The 15,445-nt window shown below is 46.4% G+C and overlaps 1 long non-coding RNA gene across 1 annotated transcript in view; it reads right to left on the bottom strand.

Moving 5' to 3' along the window:
• Window positions 1-305: 305 nt before the first annotated feature.
• LOC135313981 (uncharacterized) overlaps window positions 306-15,445 on the bottom strand; it is a 36,613-nt gene continuing 21,473 nt past the window's right edge. The window contains exons 6-11 of the long non-coding RNA XR_010373498.1: window positions 12,004-12,271; window positions 11,103-11,274; window positions 10,003-10,095; window positions 7,086-7,895; window positions 6,756-7,003; window positions 306-1,317 (exon numbers count right to left, since the gene is read on the bottom strand). This is a non-coding gene — a long non-coding RNA (uncharacterized LOC135313981). The remainder of the gene's footprint in view (window positions 1,318-6,755; window positions 7,004-7,085; window positions 7,896-10,002; window positions 10,096-11,102; window positions 11,275-12,003; window positions 12,272-15,445) is intronic.

The following is a 15,445-nucleotide window of genomic DNA, read 5'->3' as shown; positions in this document are numbered from 1 at the left end:
CCCTTCTAAGTTTAACCGATGAGATGACGATAAATAATTTAACTCATAAGAACGTAAACTGTTGGTTTTACACACTTGAGTTTTTCATTTGATCCCAGGACCTCAGTTCAGGATACCATAGTCTTCGCCCATTTCATTTCATTACATACGAAGACAACACAGCCGTTGGGACAGATTTTTACACGGTGATTTGCAACATGTTTCTTATACTTAAGATCTTGTTGAGATAAAGACGTTTTTCACAGTAGTATGTATTAACGTACGTATTTTGCTCATTTTTTTTCCAGAAAGGGATGAAGATACACACATATATAAACCCATATATTTGTAAATAAAAAAATACTAAAGGGAAGGGTTGCATTAAGGGCAGTGATTCATTTACACCTCAGGAGTCTAACAAACATCCCACTACGACTCAGAACAGGGCACAGAACGAAAACAAAGGGTGAACGGTTTACCAGAACTGAAGAATGCCATAACGAGAGGTAAATGATTCTCACTTTTTATAAAAGATATAATGCTCCTCTTTTCATGCGACTGACTCAGAATAGGTGGCTTCAGGTACCCAGCTAAGCACAGAAGAGGAAAAAAAAATGCACATTGTTGACAGATGCAGATACAGAATCCTGAATCTGATTCAAGCAGATGATGATGGTCTGACAGGGTGAATTACCACACGGAGTTATTTTCCTATAATTTAGAGAAGCTCCGTTGTTTCTTGCTAAATTTCCCATTAAATAGGCAGGCACACATGTACAAACGTGAATGCGCGCGCCAACACCGGCTGAAGTGAGCGGCTCCATCCCCTTCCCCCACGGCCTCCTCCACGCCGGCCGGCACGAGTCCCCTCTCACCGCGACGTGGCCTCGCACTTCCCCTTTCCCCGAGGGCACCTGCCACCTCCCAGCCACGCCGTGAAAGCGGAGGCTCAGTGCGCGGGTCCGAGGACAGCTTCCCGACGCAGGGGCAGCCAGGCGGGGACGGGGGCTGCCGGCCACTCCAGGGTGCCCCACTCCTCGCCACATTACACCCATCCAGAACCAGCAGCGCTCCTGCAGACGTTTCCCTTCCTCTGCCGCCCTACAAGAGCATACAGCAAGGATCAGACTGGGTGAGCCGATATTTACAGCTGCTTGTTAATATTCTAATAATAATTTACAGCACGTGAATAAATAAAACCTTACGTTATCAGTCCTTGGTGCGGATCCTGATCATGCATGTGCATCCTCTGTGGTACCAAACGGAAAGGAACCAGGGGTTACCTTCGATTCCAAGACCGAGTTCTGACTTCACCGAGTACAGTTTAATGCGACTGCTCTGAGACACAAGACAGATGGGATAGAGAGATCTGAAGTGCTACAAATAAAATCTAAAACTGAACTTTTAAATATTCATTCTGAACTATAAAGAGAGCTGTGGCTTTTGTGCGTTACAGATGGCTTGGAAATTCAGTGCAAACAAAGGACCAATTTTTGAATACTCATAGCTGCTCTACCATAATAGCTGGAGGCCCAAAACTCCAGGGGTTTGAGATGATTCAACTAGATCCTCTTACCTGCCAAATTTCATCAAAGCAACATTGCTTTTACCATCTTATAGGGATGAAAGAAATATGAATAGTGTGGGTTTTTTTAATGAAATGTGGACTCCTTAAGCTCAAACAAAAAATTACAATATGAATGGAAAGTGCAAGGTAAAGGGAAAACTGTGTTTTTATCATACATACTAAAGCGTCGTATAAGATGAAATCTGTACTTTTTATAGATTGAAAGATTAAACAGAAATATTTAGTAGATTTGGATAAATGAAGGAAATAAAATGAAAAATAAGCATAATAAAAATCCCTGCCAGTCATAATCAATGAGGAACTGCTGACTGATTGCCAAGTACGGCCTTAGGTTTAAATCTAGGAGAGACACATGTGTTTCTTTGTAAGGTAGCGGGGCACGACCTCATCAATCAGAGATTATCCTCTGCATAATAGTTTATGGAAAGAAACCACCAACACCAGCTCCTCATCTGCCTTCCAGACAGAGGCAGGCTGATACAAATACAGCTGGAAAGGGACTAAGCCCAAGTAGCACCGCTGCTAAGGCCCTACGCTGCTGGTTTACATGCAACGAGCATTTTCTGACACTTTTAGCCAACAGTCTAGTCTAGACTCCAAAATCTTTGGCTTTAGAGAGGATACTCTCCCACCTTTTGTATGTATTTGAGCTTCTACAAGAACCGAGCAGGGCAGCAAAATCCAGAAGAGAGGTGGAGTGTCTGGGGGGAGGGCAGGGAGGACCCCTGAACTGCCAATAGTCCTCCAAACCTATCAGCCACAGAGACAAACACGCAGCACTGCATCACAGCTAAAAGCCAGGCTTATGGATATTTATGAGGCACCACTGCCAACCGAAGGGAGAGAAAGCGCAGGAATAGGAGGGGAAGGCATGAAGGGCTTGGTAGAAAACGTAACCATCCCGTAATGACAGCGGGTGCCAAGAGGCGGTCGCAGGCTGATACCGGGTGATGGGTGGAAGAGGCCTGACGACAAGCGGGTTACACTATCTGCGAAATCGAGGGAGTTAGCAAGGGGGGATGCATCCAGCGTGGCAGCCCGGCCAGCGTGAGCCCTTAGGGAAGGGGTGGCTGCCACGACGCTCCCGACGGGTAGCAATAACTAGTGCTGCCTTTGTCAAGATTAGAGAAAAGTGTGTTGTGAAAAATCAAGATAAGATGATGGGAGCTGGGGCAAGCATTTTAATTGCTTCCAGCCAAGACAGGAAAAGTGGCAGCTTACAGCTTGGGGGACAGCCCAGGTAAGAGGTGTGAACTGAAGAGCCGGCCCACAGCCTCGCTGGAGAGAGGCAGGATCCCGCACCGCCGGTGGGGAGCGAGGAAGGAGGGCTTGGCAAGGCTCAAGGAAGCAGGCAGGAGGACCACGGCCTCCCCTTCAGCCATGTTCAGCCGCCAGTGCCAGATCCATCAGAGGGCAAGCAGGGGTTTCACTCTGAAAGCGCGGCTTGGCCTCTGTTTGCGGCTAAGGCAGAAGAGCGGGAGGTGAGCAGAGGGGAAAGGGCAGGATCCCGCAGCGCTCCGGCAGAAAGGAGAGCTTTTCCAATGACCTCGCTGTCCTTTGGAAAGCAACTGCTTTCTAGGACCGAGTGTCCCAACAGGACACTTAAATGCCTTCAGCGTAGTACAATATTCAGAGGTAAAATGGAACAACTTTTCAGGAAATCTGCCTCCAATAAAAACATCTTCATTGCCCTGGGCTAATGTGTAAGTTAGTGAGAGATTATGGTTCAGCTTCTATAGCCATTTTATGTAATATTAAAAAAAAATATATATCCATAGGGACCTCATCTGTTAGTCCTCTAAAATATAAAATGTAGTTTTAAGCTACACTTCATCATGGTAATAGGCTATCAGCTATTTTCCTAAACCCTCAGACTCACTGCTGTCAGTCTAGGCAGAGCCAGACAACCTGACTTAATCACCTCCCCGTGACTCACTGCACTGTGCCCCTTCCTTTTGAACACATATTAAACCTAATTATTTTTTAATCCTTTACTAGAACGCCGGCAAAACGACCGCTACCCTCGTGGCATACCGATGGGGAGGTTTACAGGTACAGGGCTGCAGTGCCACGGGCATCCTTCCCCGCTCGGCCGAGGGTACCACCGCCTCTCCAGGACCGACCCTCTCCTTCCTTCTCCTGCTCCTCCTCTGGAGGGGCAGCAAGCGTTACAGCGAGGTTATATTCTCGTGTTATAAGGCAACAGTGGCCGGTGTAATAATTAATAGCTTAAACCTAGCCCCGAGGTGAGGTCGGCTGTACAAACATGTGCACTTGGACACGTACCCAAACTGCCAGCCCCTCTCCAGGACACGGTTTCCTCAGCGACACCCTGATGTGTCCCCCTGCCACCCCATGCCCCCTTCTGTGCTGCCTCTGCCCTTCTCATCTGATGGAAACGGGGTTTCCCTGTGCCTCCCTTCCCTCCAGGGTACTGCCACCGCCAGCCGAAACGTGCATCCCCAGGCTTGCCCATTACTAGAAGTCCCCAGAATCAGACGACTAGCTTTAAAATGCTGAGCTGATTTCAGTGACCACAAACACCGTTCAGCCTGCAGTATCGGCTCTGCTCTCCTCTGCTGTGGAGAGGGGAAGCCTAGCTCTTCACCAAACACGTGTTCAGTGAGAACCAGGGTGAAGGAGTTGGTGGTGGTGGTGTGTTGCTTTCTCTAAAATCTGTAATACAAGGATTCACGCATTCACATCACGAGAGGCGGCAGGACTGTCGCCATGCCTCACGGTCGCAGTAACAGCCCCCCGGCAGCTCCTGCAGAGCGGCAGGCCGGGACCAGGGGTCCCACAGGCACGGGTGATGTCCGTGTCGCCGTATCTTCATCTGGAGACAGAGGGGGAACACGCACCATGCGCTGCTACGGCTTCGAAAGCCCCGCCTGCGCCCCGGTCTCAGCTGCTGTTGGTTAACCAGGAACCGTCACGCAGTGCGCAAGCGGCAGGTACACGCACACGGAGGACGGGCTCATCCCACATTCACGGAGCACCGTGTATTCCCAAAGGAAAGGACGGTCCTGTTCCCAGGGTTGTACTAACATGGGTGGCTGAGCAGGACCTGTGCTTATAAAGGTCTTTGGGGCTCTCTGGAAGTCAAACCACTTATAAAGCGTAAACTCAGGCGTCATCATTCCTTTACACTCCCACCCAGAGGCTGGGACCACCAGCATCTCACCGCTCATCCTGCTCCATGCACGGTTTCGAGTCCTATCAGGAAAATAAACAAACCAGAGGCAACTCGTGCTGCCTGCTTTAATGCCCCAGTCCCCTGGCCTATGAAAGGCTGCCTACGTTGCAGCATATTTCTGTCCATCCTTAACAGTTAACTCTCCCCCAGGAATTGCACGTTATCGCGGAAAGCAGCTCTGCAAAAGCAGGCCCCTCGCTGCGGTGGTTTATAGACCGGATCACTGATTCTGGGAGACCAACGGGATAAACACGGCCCAAGCCGTTTCCTATACCATCATAGTAAACTTTGAAAAAAGCTCTTATAAAACGTACTTTAAATCGGAGGAACTTATTTTTTAATTTGCAATTTTACATGTGAGCATGTTCTAACTTGTAGCTGAACATTTCTGTAAAGATAATTACATATGGCAAGACAGAAAAACTTTTTTAAACATTTTCTCTTGAATGTGTGCCTGAATTCATTTACAACTGTTGCTGCTTTAAACACTTCAGGCAGAATAAGTGGATGGCACTAAACAGCTTAGCTGCAATTATTATGGAATGTCTGAGGTATAATTTCCCCTGCGGTTTTGTTAGGCGTACAAAATTCATAATTCTGATTTGTGGCAGGTACTTATTACCCATCGCAGGTGGAGATATGCAAATATTATTCTAGTAGGGGTGAACAGCCTTCTTTTCAGTATTCAGCTATTAACGAGATTTGTGAGTCTGGTACTCTGGGGCCATTTAATTAATTAGATGGTACAGATAAAATATAAATTGTTTTGTAGGCTACACAATTCCCGTTCTAGAAGATGTAAAATATGGCTAAATGAATTTAGGATGGACTGATTTGTTGTTTCACGTATGGCACAGGGTACAGGCAAATTCTGCTTGTTATTTTTGCCTGTAATAAACCTGCACAGAACCCTTGCATTGTCAAGCATCATGGGAAAGAGATGTTATTTATTTGTCATTCTTATTAACAATGTCTATCAGTTATCCTCTTTAGAAAAACTGCTGGCATGCATCAAACAAGGAAAAAAAAAAAAAGGCATGTTCTTTTATGAAAGCCAATATGTGCATGTTTCAGAATAAGCACATATTTTGAAGACACGCAGATTTGGTAGGATATTGTTGTCTCAAGGTCTGGCACGTCTATTTTAAATAAATCATTTCCATGGGATAGATAAGCTGAACTTGCTAGGGGGAAATGGAAAGGGAATCTACAGCAGCATGTTAGTTAACATCTAGATTTTCAAATAATTCTATTAATTGGTTAATTCATGTAATTCTTTTCCTGAGTATGATCTCTGCTTCTCCAGAATATTTCTGGAAAACATTGAATACAGGAATCGGGGTAAAAAAACAAACCAAAACAAAAACCACAAAACCAGCATGCCTATATTCCCCAAAGTGATAGCTACAATGGTCACAATAAAAGAATCCGCATTTACCAGGAGCGACAGCAAACTACATGGTGAGACATTCACCCTACCCTTATATGGAGGAAATAAAATGCACGAGGCATGAGACTGGAAATTGTTAGCAAACTGTCAGCATTTAAAGGCAGGCATTGACCATTATATTAGATTTAAATTGCGGGTAAAATACTGCACTACACAATTACAGGACTCTAAACATTGAATGAAAACCAGTTACTTTTACTAAAGCAGGAGTATAATCAGCAGTCACTCTTATTGGTTTATTGAACATATTTTGGGGTCCATTCCAGCTGTCTTTATTAGCTCTAATGCAAATGATTTTTACACTGTTATTTTGCCAAGCCCTGGTAGCTGTAGTGCAGCAAACACACCCCACTGCTTTGTGTCTGCTGGGGATTTGCTGACAAATATGATAAAGGGTACATAAAATGAATAACAATACGGAACTAGCGCCATACTGGAAAATGAAAACTAACAGGGGGGATTATACTGCGAGCATTAGGAGGTATTGTATGGTTTCTTACAGTGTAACTCAAAAGCACGTAAGTTTGAAATCAGATACATACCAGGAGTCGCTGTGGTCACTTCCCGGCAGGGTGGGCAGAGCCAGGCAGGGACCCGCATCGCAGCCGGCGCAGCCCCGCGCCTGGGAACCCCCAGCACCTGCCCGCCTGCCTGGGAAGGCTGGAAGGAGATTCGGGGAGGACAGAACCCACCAAGAGCTGGGGCTCGGCAAGAGTCTGATGGAGATGGGAACAGGCTGAACCAAGCCAAGAGTGCCGGAGCAGGGTGAGCTTCTGGCATGGGAAAGCATCTGAAAAGACATAAAGGACTGAATTTTATTCAAAGAAAATGCTTCTGACTTTGGAGACATCCTGCATGGGAGAGGTGCAAACCTGATCTCTTTGAATAGGGCAAGGAATGACCTGGGGATCTGGCTGCAGAAATAAATTAGTGTGAGGTAGAAAGTAGAAGCGAGTCAAAGGGAGAAGGCATTGATCGGGGTCTGAGGAAAAGGGCCGGCCATGTCTTGTGGGTGAACAGAATTGATCACGTAAGAAATCTGCCGTGGCTCAATTTTCAGTAAGGAAAGTCAATTGTGTTTGTGGTGAGAGATCCCTTGAAGCACAAGAGGCTGCAAAACCGTGATGATGTACGGGGAGAAGGGCCGTGGGTAACCAAGTCTGACAAGGGGATTTCCAGCACAGGAGAGCAGTGGGTGTTTCCGTCAGAGCGCCGGCACAGGTAACTTCACGGCTTGGCCGAACTGTCCGCTGTGACTCGCACACCGAGAAACCCGGGGAACCGGAGTGCTGGTGCAACGGCAGCGCAAGAGGTGTGCCCTCATGCTGCACTCGTGGCAGCTCCTGGGAACATGACAATATTCAATTCATAAGCAAACCCTGCAAGCAAGCAAGCCATAGAGATTGAGTGAGTAGCTTTTATGGACAAAGCGAAAAAAAGTACAGTGACCAGAACCGGAGAAAATCTCAAGGAGGAAAACATGTTTGGTTAAATACAGAATAAGATAAATGACAGTGACATGTATGGAGGTGTTTTAAAAGAAATACGTATGATGTTCAGACATCGCAAGGCCAAGTTACCTGCAGGCTTTTGACAAAGTGCGGAAGAGTCAAACTCACTTCGATCTCATCTCTCATAGCAGTTGTAGGATGTGGGCTGCATCTGCTCCACATAACAGCAAACTGCTTGGGAAAAAAAAAAATTAAGTCTAGAATTCCACAGAATAAATATACCAGAATAATATTCTGCTTTTAAATACCTTAAATTGGATAAACAATACCCCATGGGTGGAACCTATAAAAGGCTGCTCCTACAGAAGATGAAATCTAGAAAACAGTTTTAATTAAATCTTTCCAAGGACTTCATAAAATCCCAGGCACAGCAGCAGTGCTACATGCAGCACCTCCACGACAGCCCTGAGCTATACAATCCAAAACAGAGGAGGAATTCCAGCACATAATACTCTTTTTTTTTTCCCCTAGGTATGCACACACAAACACATCATTAGTTCAAAATCAATGCACAAATGAGAGATGCGATCAGAGAATTACAGTTCTTCACGGTAGCACAGAGAGCAGCACCATGGACCTAAGGCAGTTCCGGAGCCGTCGAGGAGAGCAGCGCTGCAGCAGGCGATTGATGCCTCTGAACACAGAGGGAACCGCTGCCTGCTGCTAGGTGATTATTACCACCATTTTTTCAGAATAATGTAAGTAAGCAACGTTTTAGGAAGCACTATAATATCCACCAGGCATAGTATTTGCAAAGAGATAACAGAGCAAAATGCATATCTGAGGAACCTTGGCACCGCCCGAGGATGATGCTGGGCAGGCATCGCTCCCCTCCCGCAGCGAGGGCTCCTCGGTGCCAGGCACCCGCTGGGTGAGCCCAAACCCGCATGCAGAGAGCCAGGCGGCCGGCTGGGAGGAGTCGCAGGTGCTGGACACCACGTCCCCACCTTGGGCAGCACAACGGGCATGGGACGGGGCTGGGACCCACCGGGTGCCCAGCAGGTCAGAGTCACACGGTGCCCCAGGCACTGCCGTGCCGCTGCACCAAGGCACCCAGGGTGAGCAGCAACGTTTGCTCCAGGTTCAGCCAGAAATATGCCCTACCAGAACATTACCACGGCATTTCTGCACCCCTGCCATTCACAGGAAGCAGGGGCCACCGTGTGAAGCTGCATAAGGGCTGACTGGCCTTTTGGAGAGCACTGGAAATCACCCTAAAGCTCTATGCTGTGTGTATAGGTGATGAGCTAAACCAAAAGCAGAAGGTGTATTTGAGAAGGAAAAACAAACAACAAAAAAACCTTTATCTTGGGTGAAAAATCCAATCCAATGAGCAGCCTAAACCAAAACAACAGCCAGCCCCATCAAACCACTGGTTTGTCAATGATTCCCCCTCTTCCCTGCCTCCTGTTATAACAGCAATGTTTATTCACATATAGTGCTTTATAAGCCATACGTTCAGCCAGCACAGCGCAGTGCAGCTCCCCTGCCAACAACACGTGGCAGGGCTGCAAACAGGACTTGAGCAAGGTAAGACCAATTTACACACGCTATGCAAGCATTCAAAAATTAATGCAACTAATCTTCTGGTTTCACCTGGCAGGAGGTAAATTATTGATCTTTGCAATATGAAAGCGCCAAAAAGAACAAACTCGGAAGGGCGCGCTTTCATGTGCACCCTCGCCTCTCCTTGTCAAACTTAAAACACAGTCATATCCGAAGGGCTGCAGGGAGGTTTGAGAAACGCGTGTTCTCCCTGTACAATTTAATCATGGAGCAAAAGGCGGATGCTCCCAGAAGCCGATGGTTGTGTTGAAGAAGGAACAGCATCACCCGAACCCGTGGCACAAGCCGATGCTCACGGGAATACGTGCAGGGAGACTGGCAGGTTAGGCTATCAGAGCCTTTCCTTAATCTTTAACACACGATTGAGGATGTACAGCCCTACAGCCAAATCTTACGTACCCGAAAACCTGGTACACTCACTGATACATCACCGGTGCTTCTCACTCAAGGGGTGAGCTTGCTTTACAAACCAAACCTTGTTTTCCCCCAGTTGCCCCCCTCTCCTGGCAAATCCCTATGCTGCGACATAAAGCAGAGCTCCTGTAAAGCCGCTGCAGAGGCTGACGCTCCACGGGATGAAAGCCACACTGCACAGCCGTCGCTCCCCCCTCACCCCTGCCCGCTCCCCGCCACATACCACCACAGCACCGCAGAGCAGGGACTTCCATCCCCAACAGGCGATATATAAGAGAGGAACAGAAAACAACCCTACCCAATCGTGACCGGCATTTTTCCTAACTTCTTCACCATCTTCATTGGGGATAAAAAGAGCAATTCCTCCAGGACATGTCCTTGTTCCATGACCCTAAACACGGAGCATTATATCAGGTTACAGAAAGTCACATGTGTGGGCCAGCATCTGCTGATCCTAGCTAAAAATTGCATTTTTTCTTCTTTTGAGAAGTCTCTTCCACCCTGCACACCACACACACCACCACTAATTTGTCGTATGAATGAAACAGCTTGAATGATCTTAGCTCAGGAAAGGATTTCTCTGAAGACACCAAAACTAACAGGTTAGAAAGAAAAGAAAGGATTATATTTTCCTTTCTACTCCTTCTGCCTACCGTTTAAGCCTATGAATTCCACATTAGCCTCTTTGTCTAACACAGCAGCGTGTCTTTCCAGCGCACTTCAGAAGTCCCACAGCCTCCACCAGGTGTATCACACCCTCCACAAAGCCTCAGGAGCGTTCCCCAAACGTGCATGAAGCCCACGTTATTCCACGTTTAAGCTGTGTATTCCAAATCTGAGCAGGTCGCCACACTCCACTGCATCCCCCAGAAACGATCCTGCTCTTCGCTGGAAAGGGATAAGCTTTCCTCCCTACCCGGTAAGGAGAACCCTTACCCTGCATACTCGGTCTCCGAGCAGAGTTTGAGCGCAGGATGATGGAGAACCTCAGTGTATTGCTGCGACACGACCCTTTTTCTAAATGCATTCAAGAGCGAATTTTGCATTTTATCAAAACATTGCACGTTACAGAGCACAGCCACAGTTTCAGGGGCAAACCATACTATTGAGAGCTTGGCTTAATACTTATCCCAAACTTTTTCTGCATTTGCCTCAGGCCCTCATTCTTGTCTGTGTATCAGACGGTGAATAATTCCTGTGTCTTTTGCGCCGTTTGCATCCTGAGGACCTTGTTGATTAGGAGTAGGCCCTTTAGGTCTTTCCAGGGTCTGTGCATCTCTTGGGATCATTTTTATCAAGTTATTTTTTTCTGCAGTGTTCTGTAGTACTGCTTTCTCCTCTTGCCCTTCCACAAGCTGGAAACAGAGGAGGTGAAACTGTTAATGCTCCTCTACTTACCCTGGTATTTCTTGCAGCACTCAGCTTGAATGTTGGCAGTAGTTCACGTCTAACCGCTACACCATGATTGCTGCTTCTGCCTTCAACACGCTCACGTTAACCCGCAATGATTGTTCCAAAACAACAGTTCTGCTCAAAACTTCCTTAGTAATGTCACGCTGGTAAAATTCCTCTTAAAAACAAAAACAAAAAGTCCTCTTTGTTTTAGGAGAATTTATAGCAACACTCTTCATTATTATTCTGGCAGCTCATCCCTTAGCAACAGTCTTGCTGCAGCCCCACTGGAAAGACTAATACATTTTATTTATTTTATATTTATATTATACGTATATAATTCCAGGAGGAATACCAGAGACTAACAATTATTTATTCTTCTCTTGTTTTGCAACATACCAAGTTCTTTAAGCTTTATATAAAAGTATTCTTTCTTCTTTAATCTTATTATCTTCCTTGATCATATCCCCCAGTCTCAGTATAATCACAGTCCTTCTCACCTCATTCCCCCTTTACCCTCTGCCTCTTGCTCCTGCACAGCATCCACTTTTGTGAACGAAAGAGATGGAAGCAGATGAAAGATACGCTTGTGTTTTCTTCTGTTTTTCTTATAATTTTATCAGAAGCTTATCATTTTCTCCAAGAATTGAAGTGGCACCGCGTATTGTCAAAGGCTAAAAGTAGTTTATCGCATTTTCACCTCAACGCATTACAATTCACTTGCATGTCGCCTACTTTTAGCACATTTTAAATAATATTCTCTATGCCCCGAACAACGTCCCGGAATGACAGCAGCATCTTCAGCAGACCAGTCTGCCTCAGCACCCAATGGTTGGCGCGCTCTGTGCAACTCCGTACCAGTAACACCCTGTGCCGTGCATCCCGCCGCAACCCGCACGTGCCTCACCGGCAGCCCCAGCGTAGCGTTTCTCCCAGAGCAACTCTCACAAATGGCGCCGGGGTTGCATTAGGTCCTGGAGAGGGGCATTTCCTTCTGGACAACCTCGGCGTTGTTTCCCTGCGGTCGGCAGGCGCAGCACCTCGAGGGGGCAGCTTCGCAGCCACTGGGCGCCCCTGCAGCAGACGTCACCAAAATCATTTCTTGCCTCTCCCAGGAATGAAGAAAAGTGTCTTTTTTTGCCTTTGGGGCTACGTGGGATTTGCCAACGAGTTACCTGGAGGGGAAGTGAAAGCAAACAAATCCTGAGGCTTTTAGCAAGCTGGAGTTTCCTCCATTTACTCTGGCCGATACATCCTCATTTGAACAGCTCCATCAACACACACTTATTTTGAGATTTTAGCATGTCTATGCTCATACGTAAAACAAAGCCCGCCTTTCCCCTCGCCTTTTAAAAAGCAGAGACTGGTACAAAAGATTCGACTTCTGTAAAAATCACTACCCCACACATTAATGGTATATTATTACCTTCAGCACCCCAAATAGCTACAATAACATTGACTTGCACCATAAGGTGTCTTTTTGACTATCACACTATGGAACACTTTCATCCCTTTTCATACATATTTTAAGTGGTCTGTGTTGGCAGGAGCCAATACTTGTATGTGGATTAATTGTGCCACCATCGGCAGTTATCTCATTATACCTAGAATATTCTACCAGGGACGCTAACAGTACAGCCACGGTTTTGTGTTGTATAAATTAAAATGGGAGCCTTTCACTGCTTTCCCCTAGGTTCTCGCTGTGATGGCTACTAACTCGCGTTGTTAACGCATTATCAATTGCGCCAAGATATTGCAAAGACCGTTGCAAAAAGATGTTATAAAACACCATCACCATGGAATCGTTTTTCTTGATGACCACTGGCTCTCCAGAAACAAAGCACAGTGAAAAGAGTCTGAAAACAAAAAGTTTACTTATGAGCGTAACGTCTTGCCTACACTAAAAATACATTTGATGGATAATTCAAGTATTTGTCTGTAGAGATATAAAAAGAGATAGAATTGTTTTTACAATGGCAATACTATGGGCTGAAGACATAAGCCTCCCTCAGTATTCGAGGTATGCTTACCTGCAGCTGAATTAAACCTGCCAAAAATTCCCAAGCAGTACTTAGAGCAAGCCTGTAACTGCGTGTGGGGTCAGATGTGTCAGCTCAGCTACAACGCTCGTTTTGAGTTCAAACCCGCTATTCCTTATATGAGTGGTACATTGGAAAGAAGTTTCTGATCATGATCTCGAGGAACAGGAAGAGCCTCACGCTTTCAGTTACGCACGTGCTGTCTCAGCAGAAGGCAATGTATTCATTATATATAATACATAATATAATATTATATATTTTATATGATTGTTATATTGTACATAATACATATTGAATATGTGATCATATATAATACTGTATTCAGTATGTCACGTACTTTGCTAAGGTTTCTGCCTGTTTTAAACCAAAATATAAGGCAAATCACAGAATCGTTAGGGTTGGAAAAGACCTCTAGGATCATCAAGTCCAACCCTCCACCCAACACTACAACATCTCCTAAACCGTGCCCTGAAGTGCCACGTCTACACGTTTTTTTGAACCCCCCCCAGGGACGGTGACTCCCCCACCTCTCTGGGCAGCCTGTGCCAGGGCCTGACAGCCCTTTCGGTAAAGACATTTTTCCTAATATCCAACCTAAGCAGATAAAAATCTAAATGGAGAATAAAGCAACTATTTAAAAGAAGTATTTTTCCCACAATCAGACTCGCAACTCAAACCGCACCAGGGGACAGTGTAAAAGCAACTGAGAAACCCAGGCTCGTGGCTGCCCCCGGGGTGGCGGCCCTGTGCCCCACGGGGCGGGTGGCCCCCGCACAGTGCCAGGGCGGCCGCCTCCGCCTGCCCGCCGCGACGCCGTCCCGCCCAAAGCCTGTCTGCCAAAGCGTTTCACGCGACCTTGTGAATATAACATTCAGATAAATTATTTACTCTTTGCTTATCTTAAAACTGTACCTGACAAGCTTGTAGCAATATACGCCAGTCCATTAGTTACCGGAGGGCAGAAAGAGACACTGCAGAAGCTGTGGAAAGCCTGTGTTACTTTACTACGGCCTGGAAACGTGTCTCCTGTGGTGCGTTCATCCCAGCTCACGGGACTGGCACACAGAGAGCCTGGTTAACAGATCCCTTCTCTGTCTGCCCGCATTCACCCGGTCATTCGAATCCCACACCGCTGGATTCCCACCGCCGATGCTGTTAAGCGCGGCTTCGGTGCATCGCGCGCCGTTGCAGGCACAGGGTGGGCAAAATCCACCTCGACCAAGCGCTCAGCAGGGATCTCTTTGATTGCTATTTTTAGCAGAAAGCAGTGATTTGTTTCAGCACCCGGCCACAAAATAACACGGTCGTATCATACACAAACTGTTGCTTACCCAGAGGAGCTAGGTCCTTGTTAAAGCTTTACGAAAGGGAAATGGCTCCACACGTGGCGTTGTCCTGCTGCCTTCTGAACAGCCTTTAGACTACATTTCATTTTAGCTAAAGTGTCATCTTCTATTGACAAGAGCCACTGTGGAAGGAATTAACACCAAGATCCTATGATTTTGTCCAATGATTTAGGGTTGGTATTAAAAACCTCAGCAGCTTTAAAACCACTGCAGCTTCCCCTGTAGCTCTTCCAGTGTGTGTATGCATGTAGGTTAGAACATGACATCTGTGAACAGTACCTCTATCTAATGCATGACAGTTTGATATACATTTTCTGTTAGTCTTAATTAAGCTTATTTAACCTTAAAAAGTTCAGAACTTGCTTTCTAGGAATTTTATGAAAACTCGAGTAACCCGGTCACATATCCGTAAAATAATTCAGCACTAAATGGAAGGTTTCACGACTGTTTTCTAGTATCCACAAGAGACAACAGCAGAAGAGAGAACTATGGGGAAGGCTCTCCTTGTGCTTCCATTAGAGACCTCAGACAAAATCATTTCGATGTCAGTGGTGGAGGCTTTAGAGGCCTACGTGGAAATGTAGGTTTTGCTCGCTGCACCACTAAAGAGAAATGGAAAATTAATAAAGTAAATACACATGTGCGATTAGGCAAAAGTTTCCTGTAGTGTCTTCTGCATGGTAAAAGGAAATCCTTCCAATATATTCATTGCTTTCTGACCAAATAATGGAGGTAAGCGTTTTGTGCTTGCCTGGATGGGTTTGGCAGCAGGGAAGGAGAACAGACCCGCCGAGGCTGCGGCACATGGGGACATGCCGCGTCCTGCACAGGGGCTGGAAGCGCCCACCGCAGGGCTCCCTCCGAGGGAAACCCTCATGGGATGTGTTTAAAACCTTCATACTGAAAGGCAGGTAGATAATAGGTATGGCTTCGTTTATGCACAGCTCAAGGGTTTGCACCGTTC

This window comes from Phalacrocorax carbo, chromosome 6 (genome assembly GCF_963921805.1).
Source record: "Phalacrocorax carbo chromosome 6, bPhaCar2.1, whole genome shotgun sequence".
Taxonomy (NCBI): Eukaryota; Metazoa; Chordata; class Aves; order Suliformes; family Phalacrocoracidae; genus Phalacrocorax; species Phalacrocorax carbo.
The sequence above is the reverse complement of the archived record's forward strand: the minus strand, read 5'-3'. Positions and strand labels throughout refer to the sequence as shown.